At 42.3% G+C, this 19,999-nt stretch overlaps 1 protein-coding gene across 1 annotated transcript in view; it reads left to right on the top strand.

The window, feature by feature from the left end:
* The first annotated feature begins 500 nt into the window (after window positions 1–500).
* The window catches only part of RAB9B (RAB9B, member RAS oncogene family), a 94,368-nt gene continuing 74,869 nt past the window's right edge, over window positions 501–19,999 (top strand). Inside the window, exon 1 of the mRNA XM_069613042.1 lies at window positions 501–705. The gene's annotated coding sequence lies outside the window, so the exon portion shown is untranslated. The remainder of the gene's footprint in view (window positions 706–19,999) is intronic.

Here is a 19,999-nt window from a genome sequence, read left to right as displayed (position 1 = left end):
TGAATGGCACGGCGGTGGACTTTCAGATAGACACCCGAGCCACGGCAGACTGAGTTTTCCTGCAGGTTTGTGTGTGATGCATATTCTATAGGGATGGAGTTTTTCTGGTCCCATTGTATGAATGGAAAATGGATTAGTTGGATATTGGCGTTTGTGCACTTTTGGCTCTATATTTATTCGTAGCAAAAATGATGCATCTGTTATTTTGAATCGTTTTTAGGCTTTTCAAGAAACTTGATCCAAGTCTAAATGATGTCGTGGATATACATACTACATCTAGCCGACGTGAAGTCCAAATAGAAGACATCCCGCGTATGACAGGCGTGCCGAGGCTACATCGTTATTTCTGGTGAGAATGAGCACGGACTCTCTCAGCACTTGCCGCTGCAGCCTTTAATGCTAAGGAGCAGGATTAGCTTCTGTGCCCTTCCTATTGGCTACTCCACCCTCCCCCGTTTCGGTCTCTGCCCCCCCTCTCGCGCAAGCGTGGGGATGTGCCAGGCAAAGGCGCGCGTCGAATCCCTGTGTCTCGCGCGGTTGCGCGCGCTGCCGTAGTCCTCGCGCCGGCTCTTCTGATACTCTGATGTCATCGTGCCACCTGGACCCTCAAAGATAACAGTGAGGAATAGGAGCAAGCAAGCAAGCGTTGGGCGATCGTGCAGCCAGGCCGTGCCCTCTACCTGAGCAGAGGTGTAGCCCTCAAAGGTAAGCCATGTCGCAGAGCATGTTGCGTTGTCTGGATCGGAAGAATCTCAGCCGCTAGAACCTTGCTGAGTAATCGACACCGGCTGGTGCTGCTGGACACCGGCTTCCAGGGAGACGTGCGCATGCGTACAGGCCGGGCACCGGGAGCGTAGGCGCTGCTGCCTGGTCCCATCATCGGAGCAGGGTGTTCTTGCACAATCATTACGACCCTGCTGTGAGGGGAGACGGGCATTAGCGCAGCTAGGAAACCACGATGCTTCCATAGCACGACATCCTAAACCTAGCCAGACACCACAATACGCACCACACTCAGCATGAGCAGAAACTAAAGGCACGGTGCCACGGAGGACGGAAATGCTGATCCTCCCAGGACTGACGCCCGCACAAAACAGAGACACTGCCCGTGATCAGAAAGCGAGGAATGATTTTATTAACCAGGAGCTGCATTTTCTTTGACATAATATGCGTTTTGAGTGCATATAAAGTGTGTGTGTTACGCAGATAATTGTGCATTCTGTCTTATGGTTTATCAAGAGTATAAACTTTTGATTTTCACGGTGGCGGGGGGGCAACGGTGCCCACTCCCACACATGAGGAAGCAACCACGCAATCAGTAGCCCCTTCCCGCCGGAGTGTCTGGCGGTTCTATCGCCACGCCAAGAATTGATTTCAAATAATGTGCTGAAATTATAGATTCGCTTTACATCACCCTTTCAGAAGAAATTGGGAACAAGGCTATACGATTTACATGCAGTTCTGAGTGCCGAACTCCGCAACAGTCTCACAACCTCCTGAACTACCTCTTCCGCTGTTTGCCTTTGGGCATAATAAATACTCTCTAAAGAATTCAACATCGTGGGTGGATCCACTCACACTGGTCAATATCACAGCACGTTGCCACCATTGGTACCTGAGTGGAAATGGCTTGAAAGTAAATGTTTCATCTGAACTACACACAGTGACATTTACAATACACAGCCTGCATCTGTAAACTTCTTTGCTGGGGTAAAGTGAGGCTGTAGCACCCGTGAGAGGGAATGTGAGGGGCCGATGCCACCTGTGTCTCTGTGAACTCGAGCCGGAGCCAGGATAATTACAAGAAAACAAGAACCACGCCAGCCCAAACATCCCGGCTCGAGATTGTTTTTATAGACTATGATTTGACAATCACGAGTTGTGAAACCTGCCATTCACCAAAGCCAGCGGACATTGCGGTACATACTGTTGCGAAGTGGATACGTGTCATACTGAGGAGTCAGGGGCTGTCGCGTGAGCCCGGTCAGCTGAAATGACTGCTGTGTGCGTCCTGCTCTCACCGCAGAAACCTGACAGTCAAGTATTCATCGCTTCTCTCTTTGATGACTCGCCAGACATGACTCACATGTGTACATCTAGAATGGTGACGTCAGACGCAGGGCTGGATTAAGCTTCTTGGGCGCACGCTGGGCAATCATTCCAATGTCAAAACATTGCCAGCCAGAACATGTCTGCAGCAAAAGTACTGGCCGCCTGCGTTATTTTACTAGGATTGCAACCTGTAACCAGAAGGATGGGCACATATCTCTGCAGCAGGCACATTAACATGCACAACTATTTTACTTGGGATCTGTAACTGCTGAGCTATCGCACTTGCTCATTTTAGGTGATTTTTATAACGTGCACGGTCCTCCATGTTTGGCTAAGACTTGCGAGCTGCTTGTCCAGCATTCTATGCCGCATTTGTGAAGTTCATTTGACCTGCACTCTCTTTAGCCGCTCCTAACAAGCGCTTTTGCCCCTTATAATGGCACACCTTGTACCACACTGTAAAGGACGAAAAGCGCACATGTGATCCTTAGGGAATGGGATTTGTGAAAAGTTTGGAAACTTCAAGCATATGGTGATACCAGGTGCGCACTGTCATTGAGCTGATCGGGCTGACCCGCGTGTTCCCCAAATGCGAGCGAAGGGGCGGGGTTTCCGTGCCCTTAAACAGGATCAGGGGCATGCTTCTGGACACATTTTGTTTCTTCGAGGCAAATCTGCTCGGCTAGGATGATCAAGCACTGCCCGTTTCCACAGTCACAGCCCCCCTAAGACACACATGCTGCGTCCCTGTCTCTGCAGCCAGTGATGTAATGAACTCTACAACACGTTTCGTTTGTCATCAGCAGCATAGCCTTTCTTATGCATGATGGTGAATTTCCAACTGAAAGACCACCAGTCACCTTGCAAATCTGTGACAGTTAAAGCGAGCAACACAATAAATCACCCTTTGAAAATGTGTTCATATCCATGAAGTCTAATAGCTTGAGATGCTAACAAGTAAGGTTTGCTTTGATGTCCTTAGTTGAATGTTCTTAAAACCAAACATAACAATACGCTGGAAGTTTGTGACATCTCCAAGCCTAAGTGAGTTTATGACACAACTTATTTTATTGTGTGTCTTAAAGCACTGCAAATTAAGTGGATAAATAGATATTTTGCTTGTTTCATCTTATAGTTTTCCATTCAGAATGTGGAAAATAAAGGTACACTAATGTTATTTTGGCCCAACATGCTGCTATAAGGATTTACATGTTGTCATGATGCTTTACTATGCAATTTGTGTATTTTGCAAGTAAACTCTATAGGACAATATTATTGCAGGTCTTGACACCCAAAACGTATATATTTGTTCCAAGTAAAGCGTGAAAAAAGGTGGCCGTACCCAAATTGCAGAGTGGGTTAAAATCCCTGCTTCACTGTTTAGCTTAAGTGTATGATCCCAGGCAAACAAAGTAATCTCAGGCTGCCTTCAACTGCAACAATTGGAGTGCTTATACGTGATTACGTTTACACCCTTACAATGGGACAGTTTTAATAAGCATAGGGACACATTGGTGTATCCTGCTGCCCCTCTGCTAGTGGCTCCAATACTGTCACATAGAATTGCATTATTGCTGCACTTGATTAGACAAGCAGACATAGTCTCACCAGCCAGTTGGTGCACCATTCTATTATAGCGGACTAACTGTGGTAGAACCAATATTACCCTTTCTGCGCTGTTGCTCCCAGCCACTGAAGTTGCTTGGGCTGCCCAAAGTACTGCCCCACATTCTGCAATGTCCTGTTATGCTATGATATTCAGTCTTTCATTGCTCACCATCTGCCATTTTCACATTTTCTAGGACCTTCAGGATTTGCAAGAATTGGGTGTTTTCAGACTTAAAGGAGAGAGTTAACTGATTGTAGTATTGAAGCTACACTAGAATAGTCTCATTACAATGAGTAATGCAGTTAGATGCCTCTACACAAGTAAGTTTGCCACTCCTCCACCGTCTTTGAAGTTAGCGCCTCTTTCAACATTTGAAGGGTTAGCCCCACCTAAATTTTAGCCTAGGTGCACCCTTCGATCTGCACACTTGCATTTTGTTGGACAGAGAGATGAGAGAAGCCTTTCCCGAAACTGGCAGTGTTAAAGTTTTACTCTGTGTTCAGAAAAATGTACTTGAACAATTTATTGGAACAAACATAGTCATACTTTAAAGCTGCTACTTTCAAGAAAGACTTCCATCGCCTCTCTGCATGTTCTGCTTTAAAATGTACTATTTGATAGTTTGTACCCACACCAGACAAGGGGGGGGGTAGAACAGTGGGGGTGTTTGCCATGCCTATTTTCTGAAGTAACCTCTCGCATCACCACTTAGCCCCCCACCCCGAAATGTAGGTTTTGTAAGGCCCCATGGTAATACTGATGCCAAACTGTTGAGTTTGTAATAAGTTGGGTCATCTCCACACCATCTCTATGGATTTCACTCCTATTTACTAACGCGTTAGTTACCTCATTGTCAAGAGTTCTTCCGGAGATAGTGACACTGCATATGGGAGCAGGATCAGCCACAGTGTACTGCCTCTTTAAGAAAGGGCTGCAGATAATCCAGAAAGCGGTATATCTCATAGAGTGTAGTTTTGGTTCGATACAACAGTGACTTTATAAAAAAGTCCAGGATGAATTTAAGTGTCTATACATTTAGATAATGAGTGTTTACAGCTTTCTGTTTCTGCACATGGGTGTCACCAAACGGGGATACAGTGCAGTTTCTCATGGGGGGGCAACATGCAGAGGTCGAAGTGGGGGGGAGCAGTCGGGAGCGGTGCTCCTATACTTTTTATTTTTCAGTTTCACTGTTCCTATACTTTTATTTTAAAAAGAAACCGTTCCGGAACGGTTTCGTTTTAAAATAAAAGTGTAGGAAGAAGTTGAAGCTTGCACTTCAGTGCACTGCACTGAACATTCCCTTAAATAACAGGTGAGTTTGTTTGGAGGTTTGGACTGTGTGTGGGAGGGGCCGCAGCAATGAGGTATGTGGAGTGTGGGGCAGACCGGCAAGGAGCATAGCTCCACTACTTCTTTTCGTACACTTCAACCACTGGCAACATGTCTGACTGCCAGGGGTGCAGATAGTTTCAAAAGTCAGGATCAGCTGTTCTCAGGCAACGGTCAGGGATTAATTTACAAATTCTGTTGCCGTTTGTCTGATTTTGTTTTGTTTTTTGCTCGTCTTTTATTTTTTTTTGCCTTGCATTTTTGCAAGTACAAAGAAAAACACAGAAAACTACAGAAATAGTCAAATCTATTTTTAAGAAGTCGTCTTTGTCAGTAGCGATTTTTAAACATACAGCGTTTAGTAGTAGATGACTATTGACACATTTGTCAGTGGGCAACTGGGAGCCACTATTGCTAGTTGGATGTCCTATACAACGTGCACATATTGTATGATTAGAAACACCATCCCATGTACAACAATGACTACAGTTAGGTGGCTTTGTAATGCCATTCCTTGCACTGTGTGACTGAGTTTCCATAGTATAGTTGTAAGCAGTGGTCGAAGTGTACGAAAAGAAGTAGTGGAACTATGTTCCCTGCTGGTCTGCGCCACTCCCCACAAACTCCATTCCTGCACCCCCTCCCACACACAATCCACACCCCCAAATAAACACACCTGCTATTTATGGGAATGTGCAGTGCAGTGCACTGAAGTGCAAGCTTCAACTCTTCCTACACTTTTTTTTTTTAAAACTAAACCATTCCAGAACGGTTTCTTTTCAAAATAAAAGTATAGGAACAGTGAAACTTTTTAAAAAAAGTATAGGAGCATGCTCCTGACCGCTCCCGCCCACTTCGACCTCTGGTTGTAAGACATATAGGATTTGTTTAGGATCCCACTAACACAGATCTGTACAAACAACTACTTGGAAAATACTTGATCAAGTGCCTAAACTGCAGACTGGTCTCATATCTCGGCTTCACCACATAACCAAAGTGTGTGATCCTGGACAAATCAGTTCATCTCTCTGTGCCTTAGCTACCATCTTTGGAAGTCACAAGAAGGGATTCAGTTTGCAGTGCAGCTATTTAAAAAATCCCCACTCATGGTTTACTAGACTATAGTTTTTGTCAAAGCCAACAATTATGAGCTGTTGTTACCAAATGAGCGAGTCACCCCCCCGGGCATCTTTGTTATGGTGCATTAGCTATAGTTGAGAGGATTTTCAGTAAATTAAATATGGTAAAAAACATATTTTTGTTCTTTAATGGCTAAATAAAGCCTGTTGGCTCTAGTTAAACCTTCAGTTGAGAGCAAACTGATTGCAAAAATATATTACATCAATGTACCTATATATTGATGTATATCAGTATATCAGTAAAAGCATTTTTGACAATGCACGAATACATGAGAATGAAAGTGAGTATGAATAATTTTTTGCAATATTGCCTACTTTGCTGTGTCTGTGATATTTATGTATCTGAATTGAAAGTCTTGTGTAATGTGGAATTTTAATGAAGCGCAACAATCGCCAGGTTCGGCATCTCAGCGCTATAGTGGTAAAGTGTTATGCATGATATCAGTGCTTTGAATTCAGGATCTACTTATGATGAGGATTGCTGGGTTTGAATACAAATGTCTTAAATATTTTAAGGAAAGATAGCAAGTTGGATTCCTTACAGAGATCAAGGGGCCTGGTGTTCCAGGTCCTGATTGCGTTAACAGGGAAGGAGTGGCCACCTAGTCTCCCCTTCCTATAAGGTGGAATTTTCAATAGCCTGTCGTGCTTCAGTCTTGATGACCGTGAATAGAAGTTGGAGCTTAACTTGTGGAGCAGAGGACTCGCTGTAGGATGTTAAAAGCTTTTCAAAACTATGCTCATATTCTTAAAAATTATCTGATTTTTGAATGTTTCTATTGTAAACCAGTGCAAGGAACGTAGGGCTGGGGGTATTGTGCTCTTACCTTTGATCTTTTGTTAAGAGTCTGGCCGTTGTGTTCTGTACTCTCTGCAGTCTTGCAATCTGGTAGTTAGGGAGGTCGAGATATATGCCATTGTTAAAATCTAGGCGGGAGGACACCAGGGAGTTCCTTACCATCACATGGTGGGGAAATGTCATGCAAAGTAAGAGTCTTTTTTATTTTCCTTATCATGAAATATCACAACTTTATTACTGCAGAGATTTGAGAGTTAAGTGTGAGTTTATTGTCTAATTTTACATCTAAATTCTTAACCTCAGAACGTGGAGAAGAGCCTTGCCAAAATAATTTGGCCAACATAGAGTGAGTGGTCCAGGCATTAGGACTGTCATTAATGACTAGAATTTCTATTTGTTTAGGGTTTATCTTCAGGGAGTAAGAGTCCATCCAGGCTTTAACATAGAGGAGACAATTTTTGATTTTAAGGGAGAGTGAGATCCACCAGGATCAGTGTGTCATCAGCGTAGTTAAAAATGAGACTTACTTGGGAGTAACCCTTAAATGCAGTGGTAACGCTATTGCCGGTGCTTTTAAGGGTGCGCTAAATCACAGGTTTGGCAGCATCTACCCGCAGCTCTGAGCTGGGGGTAAATGCACCAGGAATTTGCCGATTATCGGCACAATTACCGTGCGGTAATGCCCGCGATGGTAGTTGTGCCGAAAAATCCTCATTGCATCCAATGGGGAATGGGAAATTCCCGAATGGGCCCAATGGGGAATTACCGTTCCGCCAAACCCGTGATCCAGCACTAACAGCACCAGGGGGTTGGCGGTAACGCTAATAGCCCTGGCAGTAACCGTGTGGTAACACCACCGGGATACCGCCCAACTCGTGATGAGTCCCTTTGTCTTTAAAGCCAAAGTTATACAGTCTCTCCAACAAGATTTGATTGTCCACAGTGTTGAATGCTGCGTAGAGATCTAAAAGTATCAGATTGGCCATTTAATTTTTCTCAGATTGAATCTCAAGTGATCAAGGATGATAATCATAACAAGTTTGGTACTGCGTGATGGTCTAAATCCGTATTGTGCATCCACCAAAGTAGCTGATTCAGCAAAACCCTTTACCTGTGAGACAATAGCCCTTTCCAACTGTTTGAACAAGTAGGGAAGTAGCATAACAGGATGGAATTTGGATAGGTCCTCGGGATCCAAGGATGTTTTTTAGAAGAGGTTTGATCACTGAGATTTTCCAGCTTGAATGAAGGAACAGTGCCTGTCATCAGGGAGGCGTTAAAGATTGGTAGAATCCTATTTGCAAAAGCTGGATTAATGTCCTGGGCAATTCTAGGAGGTATAATATCTAAAGGGGGACCAGAGAAGTTAGAAGACGTAGATGTTCCATATCCACTGTGCAGAGCCAAGTAAAAGTGTCCAGAATGAGCTCAGGTGGTGATAACTGAGGTTGTGAAATACTGGTATTAATGGGTTTTCATCGATTCTAGTGAACAATGATTATAATAATATTGGTGATTTTTTTTTATTGTGACGCAAAGTGGAGATCAAAGTTTCTGGGACGTCCATGCTATGTGTAGAGCTTTCCACTCATCCTTTAATACAAACATCTTTTGGTTATATTGCAAATAAATTCTTATGTTTGGGAGGGACTGCAGTGTGGTGTTTCCAGTATAGGGGCACATTCTGGTGATTCACCGTGGGTGCTGCGTAACCTAGAAACTGCCTGTCATATGCTCCTCCCAATGGCCTGCCTTTTTTTTGCCATGTTTGGGCAACATGGTTTAATTGTTCACCACTGTTAAACTTTGCTGTGGTATTTTAATTAAACATGGGGTGCATCGCTTAGAACACTGCAAAAATTAAATTTATTTAATATTTATCATTGAGAATATAAAATGGCTGTCCTTTTTAGAGAGTAAATAGTCATGGCAATGTCAGGCTTTCTTGTAAATAGTACTTTTGGGAATGCGACAGCAGAGGTTGGGCAGGCAGCAACATGTTGCATGATGACAAAACATCCAGTATATTGTTATGAAGCAGCCTTTTAAGTTTTGCTACCCTGGTGTTGCCAAACGATAGCCCTATGCTGCACTCCTAATGGGATGCAATCCTCAATATGTTTTAGTAGCCAGTTGTGAAATGGGGTCTCCAAACAAACGGAAGACACCTTTCGCAGTGGTGTGTGTGAGACTCTTAGAGAGAAGGGGTAATACAATGTTAATTTGCGTTCATTATCTACACTAGCTGTGTCCTTAAATAAAGGGATGTCCACCTGGTACAGTATAATCCAGAGCCACCAAGATCAATTACCATACAGGTGCACAACATATATTCTTTATATAGCAAAAGATGTTCAAACAACTTACAAACATAGATGAATGGTAAATCAATTCAAATCCAAGTCTCATAAATACAGTTGGATAAGATATTGTAATCAAAGCTATAGAATCACATCAAAAAACAACGTAATGATCACTTAGATTCATATATTCAGCAAAACCCTTAGTTCAATGCAAATGTACAAAACATACAACAATTCAGATACAGAATTCACATACAATGTGTATGTGCTACAGCAGTATGGGTAGTCGAATCCCTTCTGCTCTGTCTTTTATCCTAAACACTCCTAGATGTAATAAAATGCCAACGCGTTTCGGATTCCGATGAATCCATCTTCAGAGCAGGATATGTAAAGTTCCTTCAGGTGATTAAGGATTTTCCTAGGGAAATGTAAATAGACTAATTAGCTCTTGGAGGATTGTAGATAATTTGGGGTGGTTTGGGATGGTGCTTAACAATCAAAGGCACTAACCTTGGAGTTGAAGTTATGGGTCAATCGCTTCAACCTGTATAGCAAGCGAAAAATGGACATTTCAACTAAAATGAATCTCGAATGTTACACTCTGAGCAGTTAGTAAAGAGAAAATATAAATATCACTCACCCGGTCCAGAGGCGAAAAGCTCACCCCGGGTATGAGTAGACTGTTGGAAGGTCGGTTGCACTGTGTGCGTACTGCAGAATATAAAGATAGGGGAATACTATTTAGCAGTGAGTTAGAACGAAAGTTCACGTCTCATCAATAGACATAATTCAACTCAAGGCACGTGTACAGGTCCGGTAAACATAACCGCAAACAGATGTGTAGCGGCATATTGGCGCCGTTCACGGGTGGTGGCTCTAATGCGTGTTGCATAGTTGTAAGATACATAACTTATCTGGTCAAGACCAGTCCGTAGAGAAAATTCAATTACCTTCTCTCTTGGATCGAACGCAGCTCGCAAGACACCCGTCAGTCAGACGTGCGGCCCGTGACTGAGATCTGTTATGTGGTAACCATGGCGGCGGCGCGCATCCGCACCGCTACGGTCAGCGCCATGTTGGTAGGGGCATTCGTATAGAGATCGGTAGAATGATACTGATCTCGACATTAAAAGCACACCTCATAGGTGTAAAAAATAAGAGGTTCTACTAGAAATGCCCAGAACTGCAAACTAGTTCTATATATAAAGAATCGTAGATCGCATGAGTAACTCGCAGATTGAGTAGGTTGCTATGGCAACCACGCTGCCAAACAAGACGCTGCAGTGTGCAGCGTCTTGCAGAATTCATACGTGCCACAAGAGATCAGTTCTAACTGTGGTAAGCAGCAGTGACGTGCCATATGGACGAACCATGCCTCACCCTAGCTGCTGTACATGTCTGATTCTGCCTGCTGCCTTAGCACACAAAAGTGTAGACGGCATAAGCTTCTGTACCTCGGATATACATGTGTTTCTTAGAATGAGGATCGGCCCAAGGGAGTAGATTCCTAATAATGGGTGTAGATAATCAGCTAAAGTGTGTGAGGAGGGGCACCACCGCAGCCAGGAAGCTGCGTGGTGCCCCCCCTCACACAAGTAATTCATTGTGCCCAACCCGACCGGTCCAGGAACCAAACCAGGAGCATTCCTGTGTCCCGACCATCCAGGTGTAGGAAGGTAATATGGAGGCTCAATAATGTACACAAATTCAAGTTCAGCATCAAAATTGGTTAGTGGCTATGATGTTGTATATAGCCATTGTCAGAGCAGTAAAGATTTGGTGGAAGAACATGTGTAAATCCATCCGTAAGTGGAAATTAAAACATACACAGTAAATGCATTCATATGACATCAGACAAAGCACATTAGACAAAGCACATTAGATCAAATTCGCAGTTCATGCCCCTTGTAGTCAGGCAATCCAATAGATCAATCCAGAAAATGTCCCTTTGTAATAAACGTTTATGCACATCACCCCCTCTTGGGCCTACTTGTACTTGTTCCAAAATGATGCATCTCAATTGGGCAATCGAATGCCTTGCTTCTATGAAGTGCATTGACACTGGTGATCTCAAGCTTTTAGTTCGAATGATCGATTTATGTTTGGTCCATCTCAGTTTAGCTTTCCTCGTAGTAATCCCCACATAATAAAACCCACAGGGGCATTTGAGAGCATACACAACACTGGTTGAGTCACAAGTACAAGAATGTTTGAGTGTGATGGTTTTACCTGTATGTGGATGTGAGATTGTGTTGCCCAGGAGTATGTTACTGCAGTGCTGGCAGTTGTAACAAGGTTGTGTGCCTTTATGGCGTGTGGTCATTGGCTGGTCCACTCTTGTCTCGGCCCGAATTAGGCTGTTCCTGAGAGCCCTACTGTTTCTATATGTAAATATAGGAGGTTGTTGAAGGAGAGATTGTGTTTCCGGGTCCATTTGCAACATTGGCCAGTTTTATGAATGATGTTCCTGATTTTTCTGCTTTGGTTGGAATGTGTAGTCACATATACCAAGCAGTCCTCTTTGTTCTTGACTTTGGGCGTAAGCAAAGTATCTCTCTGAATATTTGCCACCCTTTCTTCAATTCTGGAGATGGAGGCCGGTTTGTATACCCTCTCCCTGAATTTGTGACGTAAAGTCACTGATTGTCTCACGTATTCTGACTCCTCTGAAATGTTCCTGCGATAACGTAGGAACTGGCTTAGCGGAACACTCTCAATTGTCCTCTGAGGATGGAAACTATTTGCCAGTAAGAGGCTGTTTCTGTCAGTTGACTTGGTGAATATCCTGGTTTCGAGATTAGCGACTTTCACATAGATTTCCACATCCAGGAAGTTAATCTTGGATTTGCTGGTCTAGGTGGTAAATTGAAGGCGTGGATGCATTTTGTTCATCATTAGAAAGAACTCCACCAGTTCGTCCTCCGGGCAGGACCATATACCGAATACATCATCAATGTATCTTACAAAGATAGTGAAGTGGCGCAGCCACCTTGCCGAAGTCAATACATGCTCATTTTCCAAGTAATACATATATGTATTAGCATATGCCGGGGCCATAGCCACCCCCATACTGGTGCCTGAAAGTTGTAAATAATATTTATCTTGAAATCCGAAAAAATGATTCATAAGCACCAGTTTGAGCAGTGTTAGGACGAAGATCTTATCCCCCTGGCAGTTGTCTGACCTCAAAAGGAGCCATACCACTGCCTGTATCTGAATTGTTGTATGTTTTGTACATTTGCATTGAACTAAGGGTTTTGCTGAATATATGAATCTAAGTGATCATTACGTTGTTTTTTTATGTGCTTCTATAGCTTTGATTACGATACCTTATCCAACTGTATTTATGAGACTTGGATTTGAATTAATTTACCATTCATCTATGTTTGTAAGTTGTTTGAATATCTTTTGCTATATAAAGAATATATGTTGTGCACCTGTATGGTAATTGATCTTGGTGGCTCTAGATTATACTGTACCAGGTGGACATCCCTTTATTTAAGGACACAGCTAGTGTACATAATGAAAGCAAATTAACATTGTATTACCCCTTCTCTCTAAGAGCCTCACACACACCACTGCGAAAGGTGTCTTCCGTTTGTTTGGAGACCCCATTTCACAACTGGCTACTGAAACCTATTGAGGATTGCATCCCATTAGGAGTGCAGCATAGGGCTATCGGTTGGCAACACACGATGTGTGTTCTGTGTTCTTCTGTTTCTGGATCTCGAGTGGCCTCGAGTTTCACCCTGCTGCACCTGAAACGTAATTAATTAATTACCAAATTGAATCTGTTGGAGCGAGAATCCAATTTTGCATGTACCACATGAAGCATTACTTTCATTACCTTTTGTTGTGCCTCCCACCCCATGCTTTCTTACCTTTGCTACCCGCCCATTTCACAAGAATAGTACTAATAATTCTCGGTGCCCTTTCAGATTTGTAATGTTGAGCAATTTGATCTTGTGTAGCACAGTGTACAGCAATTTGACAACTTCTTTTCTCGTGCCCTTGAGGGAAAATACCAAAACACTCAGACAGCTCCGCCTTGAATACAGAGCCGTGGCCTGAGTCTCGCAAACAATATTGTCTTCAAGGAAATCATTTTTAAAAAATGCAAAATTGTGAAATTCATCCATTTCGGGTGAGGGGCCTGGTGCAGAGTACCCTTTTCCCCCATGGTTAATCTGGCCCTGGTCAGGAGCCAGCTTTGGCTTTGGGGACAAATAGACATCATTGCTTTCTCTTTAATTTGGAACGTGTGGGTATTAAAGATAATAATAATTGAGGGCAATCTGTTACAATAACCTAGTTCATGGGATTTTGAATGAAGGGAAGGTATGCCTACTTGGGATGAATTAATAATGAAGCATACAATCATGTCCTACCAAGTGTTTTGTCAGAATTTGTGGCAGAGGGCCTGTGTGATGTCATTATTCGAAGATAGCCATCGTTACGGATACTAATTTCGTTTTTGAGCTGTAACTGATTTTAGGGCCATTCTATGAAAAATGTGCCAACTATGTTTTTTGTTAAACATGATCACCGGAATAGAAAAGTTCATATAAGGAATTTATTTATGTTTGTTTACCATTTCCGAGATATAGTCTCATGAATGAATGCTACTTTATCGCAAACCTTCGACTGTATGCTCACAAAATGAGTAATTATGAAATAATGTGCAACTTTCTCGTTGAAATATACTGTTTATTAATGCTGCAATAGTTATTTAGATTTGAAGAGAGAAATTAACGTTTTACAAGTCATCTTCTGAGTCCCAGAGTTCATTTTAATCATCTACAAAATCGTTGTTATAATAGAGCTCTTCGTCACCACCACACTTACATAGTTCTGTGCACCTTAATGACTGACCTCAGCATTTGCAATGCACAGCATACCGTCCTTTGACGCATGCACACCATACCAGTTGAATGATTGATTGTGCTGCACATGGAAGCATACACATAGTAGGAGACCATTGATTAACTGCCTTTTTCCTCCCAAATTGTGATGGCTCGGAGAGATGTAGGTGTTGTTCATCAGCGCGTCACCGCTCCACCTTGTTATGAGCCCTTAAGATGTATGGTAATAGAGAGGATCTTGTTGGCAGCAGATTTTCCTTTGAATCTCTTTTTTTTGTGAACATCCACCAACACAGTTGACCAATGTCTGAAATCTTTGTTTCTGGCGAGTAGATTTGACAAATGAGTCACTCTATCAGTCATTCACCTTCCTTCTTAAATTCTTCTAGACATCTAAGTCTTCCCAAATCTTCAAGGATTTGTTTTTCTGAAGTCTGGAAAATGTACTTTTAAGAAAGAAGGTTTTCCTTTTTTCTTAAAGCTCCAGGTAACATCCCACCCAGAAAGAGCATGAAGGCCTAGTAATGCCTGCACCTTTGTAGGCCCAAGCAGAAGCACACTTGTTTGAGATCTATACATCTCCTATTAGTTCCACTTCTGTGACAAACATGCTATCAGACGGGAAAAACAGGAACCACCACGGTGAAAGGCCAAAAACATTGGCATCAGGTGATAAAACATGGAGGGTAGTAGCATGGTGATGTGATACATAAACAGAGTGAAGAATTATTTTCGTGTCTGCTTCCTCAGGTGTGCTTTCAATGTCTCCAACATCATTTCCATCTGATGACTTGACTTCATTTCTCCAACTGGCTACCAGGCTTTTTTTATCCTCTGCGCATGCAGAATTGTGAACTCATCTTTAGTTTTTCAAATGCAATTGGAGGATTCTCATGGAAAATGTTTAAATATTTGTAGAATCCGTGATTTTGTGCTCAACAGGTGTTGCTTTTCCTACTCTTTTCCTTCACATTGAGTTCTTGAGTGAATTTTCTATGTAGGTATCAAAAGAAAAATGAGTTTCATTATACTGTTGCCGATAACTCACTATTTTCTTCTTGAATTCAATTGCAAGGTCATGCCATGTCTCCAGATATGACGGTTTCTGCATTGCTTGTAATTCTGCCATTCCACCAATGACAGCTCCTGAATATATTTGCTCTGGTACAGATAATCTGTCCTCAGTAACACATGAAGAGATCTCTGTCATGTTAGAAACCTCTGTATGTTGTTCCTCTTCCAGTATTTTCACCAGCTTGGTTTTGTTTTCAACTAAAATCATCGTACCATCTAAGTTGAACATTGAAATTCGTAATTACTCAAGCATTCCTGTAGATCAATGTGCGTTTGACTTTGGGAAGCAATCTGCAAACGTATGACCAAATAACGATCTACCTTCAACTGCATTATGGTGTCTGATACTTTTTGTCCCAACTACTTTGCGTGCACTTTTACACACCTGAAGGTTCTCTTTCTTCATTTTGTACCCACAGGCTACAACTGTCTGATTCAATCCAGTCTTCTTTAAAGCTGTTTTACATTTGGCAACCTTTTTCTGTCAATCTTGATGTGTCCTTCTGAATTTTTTCAGCAAGAACGGACTTTGTCAAGACTTTGTATCCTTTTCCATCATAATTCTCAAGATTAGTCAATGTCTAAATCGAGTTGTAGATTTGTTGAACATCTTACTCTTGACCTGTTTCTTTGGATGCTGTTAGGTGGTGATGTTTTGACAGTTTGTAGTCTGTTATTCCTACACTTGATTTTGCTTCTGTTGAAAACCTTGACAGCGCAGGAGAGGTTCGAGCCTGTTTCTTTTGAGTAACATTAACCACACCACCAAGTACTTTCATTGCCCTGTTTTGATGTTCCAGAGCTTCGTCTGAGCCTAAAGCACACAAGGCTACCATTGTCTTGCTTCCTACTCAATTGCCTTTCTGAAACTCACTCCACAAGTCCGGCGGTATGCTTCCAAGCTGTTTCATTTCTGCTAAGTACCATGCTGTCATACGTGCATAGTTTATCAATTTGAGGGTAAAAAGTACTTAAACCACGTGTTGCAAGGTGTAAATCTCAGTTTGCAGTTCGGACAGATCTGATAAATAAAAGGATTGTGTCCACCATATGAACGCACTGAAGAGCAACTCTGAGTATTGTTTTTTCTTGAGATTCTTTAGCCTCAAATTCTTCCATTTTGGCCATCGCATTAAAATCAGTCAAAATTGTCACAACGTAATTATGGACCGATTTTGTTTCTTGAGAAACATTCCTTTGTAAACTTTTAAGTAACTTCTTAAGCTCAGGTTCCATCCTTTTCTTGATTTCAACATGCTCTTTGTGGAATTAATCGATGATGCATTTGAAAAGTGCACGCCTTAGTGATGTGTGTGCTTCAACTACTCTCCTTATGCACTTCCTTGATAGAATCTTCGACACAACATTCACATTATAATGTACAGTTAAGGTGGCCTCAATGCCTGTACCATTCAAGAAAGAACCACTAGCTCAAAGCATCGCCATTATTATAGGTAGCTCCCGTGGTCTAACGTTCTTTGGCAAGTCTTTTGTTAGCCATATCTAAATTTAAAACAGGCTTATAAAGGCCAAGATCCAATGATACAACTCGTTTTGATTCTTGGGTGACAACAGATGCTATTTTCTCCAACCTCTTCATGATTGTGAGCTGTGGTTGTGTGCTTGTTGGGTTGGCATCTATGGGTGGGAGTACATAGACTCTAATTTCTTTAGTTGCAGGATCACTTATAATGGAATTGCAAGCTGACCAAGTCGGAACTGTATTGAGTGCTTCTGACTCTGTCTCATATGCATCAGTCTCGGTTTCTTCAGTGAGATTACAACGTGTACCCAGCAACTCTTCATCGAAACATTCTTGAAAATCACTCAATGGCAATACTTCAACTATCATCCAAAGTAGCTCCTCAAGCCTGTTGGAATCTAAAATAACCTTATCTCCCTCTGTATAATCAGTGATTTTACTGCTTACTGGATTCTGTGGTCATCACCCTTTGGGAATGTTGCAAGACATGACCTCAGACAGGGACTGAGGAATCTTTTCAGTGATCAAAGTACAGATTGTCCTGATATTTAAGTTGGGCTTAGGACATCTGATTCCTTCTTCAACTGATTGTGAGAAACCTGAGGGTATTCTCCCTGTACAGCCTAAAGAATCCCTTATTCAGGTGGCCAGGACATGGCCATCGCTGTTGGATCCAGTTCCTGGGTGTGGACCAGTGGGTGAGGATCACTTGGGTAGGGGAACCCGGGGTTGTGCTCGGGGGTATGCCCCAGGTGAGACGCGGTATGTTGTAGACAAACAGGAGGAGGAGGAGGATGAGGTCCCAGAGACCTCTGTGGGTTATACCACATATGATGCCCTTTCTCCCATTAAGGCTCCCATATTAGAATTTTCCAATAATGGAATTGTAAACTGACCAAGTCGGAACTGTATTGAGTGCTTCTGTCTCTGTCTCATATTCATCAGTCTCGGTTTCTTCAGTGAGATTACAACGTGTACCCAGCAACTCTTCACGGGAAATTCTCTAGGCGCCCGAACCCTATTAAAGTTGAAAATCACATCTCCCAGAAACCCTGTTTTCCCACTTCCTACCCGAAAACGCACAACCATTTTCTCCTCATCCTTTGGATTATTCTTTTTTAAACACTCCATCTGCAAGGTATAAATTAGATTTCACCAATTGATTGGCATTGTTTGATAATTAAAATGTTCCTGATTGGCAAACAAATGTATTTGATTAGCAAATGTTTTACTAATATTTTTAATTTCACCAGATGTTATTTGTACCCAAGACATAAAATGAGCAACAATGCAGAATTTGTATGTATCACTGAAGTAAGACATTAGTGAGATTAGTGTCTGTATGTAGAATATAAAGTTTAGCTGCATGAAGAGATACAAATACATATATAAATAAAAAGGCTTTGATAACAGTTCTCAGTGCAATGTTCTGTGCAGCCGGGTGTAGTCTGTGTTGCACAGAGCAGTGCCCCATATATTGTATGTTTGATCCATCATTTGCTGTGCAAGGAGAAGTTAAGAAGTTTAATAAATCAAAACGTTCACAATGTTAAAGGAAAGTCAAAGCCTAAGACTAAGTACGTAGTTTGGTGCTGCAGCAGGCATGGCAATCGTCCACATCAGGTGGAAAAGATGGCCCTTGCCTATCATTGATATCAGCTACTTTCAATATAGCGTTAAATACCACTTTTGGGGGAAGGGTAGGGCCGCTAACTGCCCCCAAGCCTGAGCCAGATAGGCCCAAGCACAGCATTCCAGTCCTGCACACCCACAAAAGAGGTTTATCAGTAAGAGCAATTCATGCTTCCCTTAAAATGAAACTAAAGATATGTCCGCGATTGGAAATAACTAATTACAGGACCTGCTGTTGGACCAGGAGGTGCTCAGGTGAGTGGACAGCAGGGGTCCAGCTGTGGCATTGAGTGGAGACTGGGTCCTGGGGCACCACCTCAAAGAACAGGGTGAAGGCTGGGTAGGGGCGCAGTGGGCCTGCATGAAATGCAAATAGGTATTTGGAGATTCTGCTTGCCGTCCCGGCCTACATACTTGCCAGCTCACTCCCGCAGGTTTTTATATGTAATGAAATCCTGATCGTTGAGCAAAGAGAGCTCTGGAGGCTAACTACGGTGTAAGGTATTGTGGCAGATCTGTGTATGTACACACTGGACAGATCTATCGATAACTACTTTGTGTAAACATCTAGTTAGCTGTGTGTATTCATTATGTAAGAGGAAAGAAAGTAAGGGACTAAGTAGAGTGGATGGCATAGCAGTCGGAGAACTGATCAAACTAAGTACAATATTGTATTTTGCTGCCATTTCTCTTGTAGGGCAGCTGGTATAAAGCAATGGGGTGTCAAAGAGTTTGGGATCGACTCAGTGGTTGAGCACCAGTTGCACAATGTATGCAACCAGCAGATCACAGAACTAGGTTTGCCTTCAAAAGCATTTCGCCATGTGATCATGAACATTTTCAAAGGTGTTCACTCATCAATATGATGAACCTGCCCCAACAAAATGAAATATGTTAGCACTATGATATTTAGATACACTAACCTAAGCTTTACTGAAAACCTTGGGGAGAATGCAGTGTTTTACTGTAACAATGCAGTAATTATGCATTATATAACAACTTAATGTTTTAGGAATGGAATTGCAGGACTGTTTTAAAACATACTCGTCTTTGCCAAACAGGATATAGTTAGCTTAATAAAAGTATCATCCTGATTACTTCTGCTTTTCAATTATTTGAAAAAGGTAGAACTTTTCAGTGATGCAGGCTGTTGGCACTTTTAAGAGGAGATACCTATTACTGTACACTGTCCCCATTAGCCCCTTTGAACTTGCAGTGAACAGAGAAAAGAGGGTGGAGAGAGCTCTTCAGGCAAAAGAGGAACATTGGGCGAGCTGTGCTTTTATTGAATCGGGTAATTTCAGTAGCTAGCTGTGCTACACATGTTTCAATTTAAATAGCAATCCTACAAAATTGCATAGCAAATTTATTTATTTATTTATTTATAGCATTTGATTGCACGCCCAAACCCTCAGGTATCACGGCGTAGGTTTCGTACATCTTGGTTATCATATGCAAGTACAGGCATGTATATACGATATGGATTGCATATGCAGTTGCAATTTTCTTATGAGTTTTAACAAGGTTTACATGCCTGATAGTACTTGTGTGTGAGTTTGTTAGTACTTGTTGAACATCCAAGTTTTTAATTGTTTCTTGAACTTCGAGAGGGAGGTTTTCTTGCACAGATGGGGCGAGAGCGAGTTCCAGATGCGGGGAGCTGCTATGGGGAAGCTGGCATTACCTGCTCTAGTAGTGGTGAAGCGTGGGATGT

Source organism: Ambystoma mexicanum, chromosome 5p (genome assembly GCF_040938575.1).
Source record: "Ambystoma mexicanum isolate Mex_15411 chromosome 5p, UKY_AmexF1_1, whole genome shotgun sequence".
Taxonomy (NCBI): domain Eukaryota; kingdom Metazoa; phylum Chordata; class Amphibia; order Caudata; family Ambystomatidae; genus Ambystoma; species Ambystoma mexicanum.
The sequence above is the reverse complement of the archived record's forward strand: the minus strand, read 5'-3'. Positions and strand labels throughout refer to the sequence as shown.